Here is an 8,473-nt window from a genome sequence, read left to right as displayed (position 1 = left end):
ATCTAATGATCTATTAAAAAAAAATCATTGCATAAATTGCATATCAGGGAGTTGTACCTTACAATTCAAAGATCAGTGATATAACACATACAATGATCCATTTTTTGGTAACATCCTTTTGTTTCCTCACATTTTACTCATCTAGAGTCAAGGTAAAGCAAAGTTAGCAAGAGGAACAGACTTTTAACCAACACTACTATATAAGCAGCCACAAGGGTGACCAGACAAAAGGGAGAAAACAAGAGTTGAGTGGGACAAATCTTGATAGGTTAGCTAATGGAGCATTTGTGGAGGTTTGAAGCATGGTATGAGATGTGAGGATTCATGCTTATTTACATGGATTTCTTGATTGTGGCTATGACTGTGAAGGCTTCCATGGTTGTATTGCAATGGTGATGGATGCTTTTAAAGGTTGGGTTTTTCCCTCAATGAGGGTTTCCTAGGGTATATCTTGTGTCACATTTTTGTGGGTATGTTGTCTATTCTCTTGTATGTAGATTTTAATTGCATATTTATTTCAGATCTATTATGGGTTATGTGGAAATGGTTATATTCTTTGTTGCAAGTTTCCTCACAAGTGGTATTAGAGCTATGGTTTTATTATTGTAACCCTAGACTAAATACATGAGAATGCATGAGAGGATAAAGGAAAGGGCAAGATATATGAGTTGTTTATTGTTGATCTGAGGGTTTTGGATTTGATATTATAATGGGATATGAGTAGATTTTGGCCATGTGAAATTTTTGGACAAAAGAATTTTTTTGGGTGTTTCATTTAAATGAGGGTTTTGGGGGGGAGCTTGCATAAATGACCTCATGGGTAAAAACAAACCTCACCATTAGATCCATGTAGATGTTTCCATAAATTTTGATATATAATATGCCCTAGTTTGGTCATGTTGAGGAGATGAAAGAGTTTTTAATTTTTAGCCCATGATGGCCATCAAATTCAATCCCGTCAAAATTTTTGTCACAAAAAAATTGCAGTGAAAATCATAAAATGACCATAACTTTCTCTTAGAATATTGGATTTTGAAATTCTTATAGGCATTGGAAAGATAATTTAGAGCACTACAACTTGGTGTAGGTTTGGTTCTGTGAGTTTGACATTTTATTAGGTTTTAAGAGCCCAAAAGTTAGATGTTATTTATTTTGAACACAAATTAGGGCATACAGAGTCATATTTTAGACTTCAAGTAGTCAATGGAAAGCTCTTGGAAAGCTCTACACATTGGTTCAGATTTGGTGTAGGTTTGGGATGGTTTACTTGGTGATATATTAATCTAAATAGTTTATGGTATATATTGACTATGGTAGCATTGTGAGTTTATGACATTATATGTTTGGAGATTTAAGATTTAATGTCATTGTATACTCAATTCATATTTCAGATTGGTCTCATGATGATATGGTTATCAGCATTTGGTTTGGATATGTATGATGACTTCTTGGGTCTACAAGTTGTGCAGTGTATACTTATAGGTTGCATTTATAACTTGGTTATGGGTTGTCTTTGCCCATTGATCTTTCATTATTGATGCATATTTAGATTGGTGGCTATAATTTGGGTTGTCTATGGCCCGGGTCACATAATTTTTTGATTTTTTCTTCATGTAGAAGGGATGAGATGTTGTTACAAGGTATAGTCATGGTGGAGTATTGTGGTTGACTATTTTATGCTGATAGGTTGGACATATTGAGAGTCAGATGCTTGGTTGATGGATCTGACCATGGTGCCATGGATCTTGGCATGACATGATTGGATATATAGGTACATCCTTGATGTTCATTGGCTTGGATTCCTAATTTGGTTATGGTGGTATATCTTCTTGGTTGAGGATCATGGTTATTTAGTTTCTTTTGAGGAGCTCTTGATGTGCACTTTGAGTTCTTTGATGGTTTGATGCCTTGGTTGATTCTCATGGTTAGAGGATGTTTTTTTTTCATCATGATATCATGGATAGATTGGATACATAGTTTAGTGGGAGCTTGTGATATTGATGAGGTGATAGTGCAAGATTAATTCTTGGTTTAGTTTGTATCTTCTTGGTTTGGAGATATTGGTTTCACTTTGTATTGACACTTCGGTTGTGTGTATAGACACGAAGGATCTTCATGTAGAAGATGGGTTTCATGATGCCTTGCTACCATGGTGGAGTGAGATTTTTTTTTGGCATTGATATATTTATTGAGTGTTTGTAGATGTTGGAGATTTATCTTAGATTCTATTGTTGTAGAAGCACCTTTAACATTTGCATGGTGCACTTGATTATCTTCATGGTGTGTGAAGATGGTTAGATCTTGAGGACTCATGGGGTTCTTGGTTATCTTTATGGTGTGTGGAGATGGTTCTTCATGGTACATGGAGATGGCTGCATCTAGAGGACTAATAGGGTTCTTGGTAAAGGTGTGGTTTATGATTTCATTTGACATGTAATTCCTTGGTGTTAGGATGGTTTCATTTTTTATGTCGTGGTATACTCTTGATACATGTTTAGAGTTTTGACATTTTATAGTGTGTTCATATGGAGCATGCTATATATTTTGTTGTGATAGTTAGATCATGTTGTCATGTTTATGTTTTTGAGACCATGGTTGGAACTTTGACATTGATCTTAGTGTTGGAATTATAGATAGAGCAACTGAGAGTTGGGGGGGGGGGGGGGGGGGAGGGTGAATCATTTGTCACAAAAACAATTCATATATTCCTTAGATGTCTTTAATACTTATTTATTGTTGACACTCAGTAAACAATGAATGAATACTATAACTTGGTAGATTCACTAGTTACTAATCATCTAGCATTCATAGTTAATATGCATGCAAAAGTTAAATAAAATGAACACAAGAGACACTAGATTGAACATAGAAACCCAATATGGGAAAAACCACCAAGTAACTAGCTACCAATTTTTCACTCTTTTGAAGTGAGCCCTATTAGAAGCCAAACTTGTTAAAGGTTACAATGCACACTATTAGGTGTGACCCTATTAGAGGATTTTAATCACCCTGTTAGGAGTGGCCTTGTTAGAGGTCTTTAGAACAATTGAACTAAACTGTCACCTTGTTAGAGGATTTACAAAATGACTATTAAACCAACTTTGTTAAGAGATTTGAAATCACTGCTACAATTTTTAGAAAGCAACAATGAATTAACCTAAATAAGATGCAACTAAATTTGCTGACAACAGGTTTCTATTCTACTTCATTAGATCCTTCTAGATCAACTATTTCTTTTCTACTCCTCAATGAGCTCTGATCATCCTTCAAATTCACTTCCACAATAATCAGTCCTTATTTCACATTAATTCCACACACTTTTATACACACTTAGAATTCACAACTTGACTTCGTAATTATACCATTTAGAATGTCAAGTCAGCTCACTCATATGTTACATTTTCCAATAAACCATACATCAATCGGCTACAAATATTACTCTAAACAAATAAATGTTATTTCATAAAATAATGAAGTCCTTTACTAGTATACAGCTTCCAAAAATTTCCTAAGTTAACCTTCTTGACTCGGTTAACATTGCAATATATGTAAAATCCTTTGACTACCGAGTTTACTCAGTAAGAACTAAATTCTTTCATGAGAGCTCAATAAGAACTACTTCTACCATATTTCTTTTATTGACAGAGTGAGCTCAGTAAAAACTAAATTTTCTTTTACTAACCTTTTGAGCTTGGTAAACATTGTTCTTTTCCTTGTTGACCATCTAGGCTCGGTAGACACTATTCTTTGCCTTGCTAACCATCTGAGTTTGGTAGACATTTTTCTTTGCCTTGTTGACCATCTTAGCTCGGTAGACATTGTTCTTTGCATTACTGATCATCTAAGCTTGGTAGACACTATTCTTATGACTGATGTGGCATTTGTGTGAAATCAAAGACAATACACAATTGAACAATTATATACAACAATCTCCCTCTTTGGCATTGACGGCAACACAACATGTCATAGTAGAATAAAATTTGAAAACAAGTCTTTACTGAAAAAACACTTTACTTTCTACAGCAAGCTCCCTCTTTCATAATAATTCTTAAATTTTAGAAAGATATGATAGTGTGATAGTATATTCTCCCTCTTTGATAGCACATGCCAAAGACAACATAAATCAACTGAATAGCATTGTACCTAATGTACTGATTCATAACCAATGTCTTCATTACTTTGCTGCATCAACTAATAAAATTTTTTTGTTACTGTTGATGCATCACTAAAACTATATTTTAGTGAGCTTCAGATAGGGGAATGACAACTAACTTACCTCTAAGATACAAGAATGCATCCTTAGGTAAAGGCTTTGTGAATATGTCAGCAATTTGTTTCTTTGTATGAACATATTCCAATCTGATTTCCTTTTCTTGTACCAATTCTCTAACAAAGTGATACTTTATGGCAATATGTTTGGTTTTTGAATGCATCACTAGATTCTTGGAGATATTAATTGCACTTGTGTTATCAAAAAAATAACAATAGGTTCTTTGATTTCTTGCCTCATACTTTCCAATAACTATTTGAACCACACAATATTTGAATAGTTTACTGCTGTTACAACATATTCAGCCTCTGCTATGGATTAGGATGAAAAATTCTACTCTTTACTTGTCCAAGAAACCAATCTTTTTCCAAGAAAGAAAGCTCCTCCACTTGTGCTCATTTCTATCATCAATATTTCCTACCCAATCTGCATCAGTGAATACTTTTAAATTCAGATTTCCTCCAAGTTTATACAATAAACCATAATCTTCAGTTCCTTTAAAATATCTTATGATCCTTTTGATTTCCATCATGTGATTTTCTTTTGGTTTTGTTGATAATCTTGCTACAATTCCTACTGCAAGGGCAATGTCTAGTATTGTATGTACTACATACCGCAACTTTCCAATCATAGATCTATACAATGTCTGATCTACTTCCTTAGATTTATCATCTTTGGTAAGTTTCAATCCAGTGTACATAGGAGTCCCAACTGATTTGCAATCTTCCATACCAAACATTTTCAGTATCTCCTTGATGTATTTAGATTGAGTGATGTAGATGCCATTCTTACTTTGTTGAATTTGAAGACCAACAAAGAATTTGATTTCACCAAACATTGACATTTCAAATTCCTTATTCATTTGTTCTAAAAATGATTTGCAAAGATCATCATTTCATGTGAACAAAGTATCATCTACAAATATCTCTGCTAAAATAATCTTATTATTTGATCCTTCCTTTATGTACAAACTACTATTATCATTAGTCCTTTGAAAACCAATTTGAATAAGATAGTTATGCAATCTTTCATACCATGCTCGAGGGGCTTGTTTCAGACCATATAATTCTTTATGTAGTTTGTAGACCATGTCCTTCTTGTTTTGATCAACAAAACCTTCAGGTTGTCCAATGTAAACCTCTTCATCTAATATGCCATTGAGAAATGCTAACTTGACATCCATTTGATAAACTTTGAATACTTTGTATACAACATATGCAAGGTTCTAACACCTTCCAATCTTGCAACAAGAGAAAAAGTTTATCCATAGTCTACACCTTCTTCTTGAGAGTATCCTTTGCATACTAGTTTAGTTTTGTTCCTTGATACCTTACCATCTTCATTTAACTTGTTTCTAAATACCCACTTAGTTCCAATCACATTTTTGTCTTTAGGTCTAGGTACAAGAGTCCATGTTTTGTTTTTCTCTATTTGTTCTATCTCTTCATTCATAGCTTCAATCCAACTTTCATTTCCTAATGCATCTTTGATATTTCTAGGTTCAAAATTAGCAAGTAAATAAGTACCTTTCAACTTACTTCTTTTCATTATTCCTCCTAATTTATCTCCAATGATTTGATCTAGTGCATGATGCTTTTTGACATACTTGGCTAACACAGGCTCCTTGCCTTTTGAATGACTTCCATTTTTATCCTTCTACATCTCAACTTCGTATTGTAGATCTGGTTGCTCGAGCTCAGTAGATATTGATTCGGTAGCTTCTATTTAAAACTCGAGTTCTCGCAACTCGGGAGGCATTAGCTCAGTTTGAACTTCTTGTGACTCAGTAACTGAAGATTCTAGAGTTGAGGATTCCTAATTAATAGGTATACTTGGCATTGTATCAGGTTCAATGTAAAAAAATCTCTTGTAGTCTTCAGTTACCCTTTTTCTTTCTTCTTCAGATATTTCTTGCAAACTCATCAACTTTCACATGTGAACTTTGTATGAATTTGTGAGTAGATAGATTCAAACATCTATATGATTTAATTTTGCAAGAATATCCCAAAAATATTCCTTCATCACCCTTTACATCAAATTTACCTTTTCTAGATTCTTTCAAAATGTAACAATTTCTTTCAAATACTTTTAGGTAACTTACATTGGGTTTGTCGCCATACCATAACTCATAGGGAGTTTTGAATGAGTCTCTTTTCAGCTGTACTCAGTTCAAGCTATGTAAACAATTTTATCTTCTTATTCATCATCATAATCATTAGAATCTTTAGCCATGAAACATGTTTTCTAACCTTTGTCCTTGAATGATTTGAAGTCTTTCTTGCCATTGCACTTGTGACCCTTTTTCTCATCCTTTTTTTTTCTTATTTGGGCACCTAGCATCAATATGTCCAATTTCTTCACAAGGAAAATAGATTAGAGGAACCTTACCTTTGTATTTTCCTTTGCCTCTTGAATATTTCCTTGCTAGCAGAGCTTCAACCACTTCAATATCACTATCTAAACTCTATTCTGATTCTTCATCACTACTAATTGAGGATCCTTTAGTTTTTTGCCTTTTTCTTTGAGTGAAAGCTTGGCTTCAAATGTTGATTCAATGTTTTTGGTAGATGGAACATAATTATCATACTTTTCTAGCTCAAATGCAGTCAATCTTTCAACTATAGTCTCTAGATTTATCTTATGATTTGCTTCACATCTTCTTTCTTGAATTGTAGAGACTCTAATTGCATAAATGGGAAGTAGAATTCTAAGAACTTTACTTATAACTGTCTCCTCCTTGATATCTCCTCCAGATTCTTTGATTGCACTAACACATGCTTTAACTCTTTCAACATATTTTGTAATGTTTTCATCCTCTCTCATCCTCATTTGATCAAATTGTCCTCTCAAAATTTCTACTTAGGCTCTTCTTACATTATCACCTCCTCCATAGATTTATTTCATCTTGTTCCACATTTCAAAGGGAGGTTTGCATTCCTTGATGTCATCAAATTCTTCATAACTCAAAGTATATGCTATAGCTATCATCGTATTGTTGTGGGTCTTCTTTTCAGCAATATCATTGACAGATAATGTACCAGTAGGTTCTGCATATTTTTCATCAAGGTACTTCAGTCTTGTATCTCCAATAGAAGCTAGATGAAGTCTCATCAACCCTTGCCATGCTGAGAAGTTGTTCCTATTAAGTCTTGGAATTTACCTCTTATAAGACATCTTGACCTTTGGCTTAGATCCTTGAAATCTTTTCCTGCAAGCACCAAGAGCTCTGATACCAATTGTTGGAATTATAGATGGAGCAACTAAAGGGGGGGGGAGGCTGGGGGTGATACTATAACTCAGTAGATTAACTAGTTACTGATCATCTAGCATTCATAGTTAATATGTATGCAAAAGTTAAATAAAATGAACACAAGAGACATCGGATTTAACGTAGAAACCCAATATGGGAAAAACCACCAAGTAACTAGCTACCAATTTTTCACTCTTCTGAAGTGAGCCCTATTAGGAGCCAAACCTATTAAAGGTTACAATGCACACTATTAGGTGTGATCCTATTAGAGGATTTTAATCACCCTGTTAGGAGTAGCCTTGCTAGAGGTCTTTAGAACAATTGAACTAAACTGTCACATTGTTAGAGGATTTTAGAAATGCTTGTTAAACTAACTCTGTTAAGAGATTTGAAATCACTGCTACAATTCTTAGAAAGCAACAATGAATTAACCTAAATAAGATGCAACTAAATTTTCTAACAACAAGTTTCTATTTTTCTTCATTAGATCCTTCTAGATCAAATATGGCTTTGCTGCTACTCAATGATCTCTGATCATTCTTCAAATTTGCTTCCACAATAATCAGTACTTATTTCACATTAATTCCACACACTTTTTTAAACACTTAGAATTTACAACTTGACTTCTTAGTTATACCATTCAGAATGTCAAGTCAGCTCATTCATATATTACATTTGCCAATAAACCATACATCAGTCAGCTGCAAATATTACTCTAAACAAATAAATGTTATTTCATAAAACAATGTAGTCCTATACTAGCCAACCTTTCTTGGTAAATAAAGCTTCTAGAAATTTTCTAAATTAACCTTCTTGACTTGGTTAAAATTCCAATATCTATAAAATACTTTGACTACCAAGTTTACTTGGTAAGAATTGAATTCCTTCATGAGAACTTCATAAGAATTACTTTTTCCACATTTCTTTTGTTGACTGAGTGAGCTCAGTAAAAA

The sequence above is a fragment of the Cupressus sempervirens genome, chromosome 9, assembly GCF_028749045.1.
Source record: "Cupressus sempervirens isolate cs-2001-9-10 chromosome 9, ASM2874904v1, whole genome shotgun sequence".
In the NCBI taxonomy this organism is placed as follows: domain Eukaryota; kingdom Viridiplantae; phylum Streptophyta; class Pinopsida; order Cupressales; family Cupressaceae; genus Cupressus; species Cupressus sempervirens.
Note: the sequence above shows the minus strand (reverse complement) of the source record.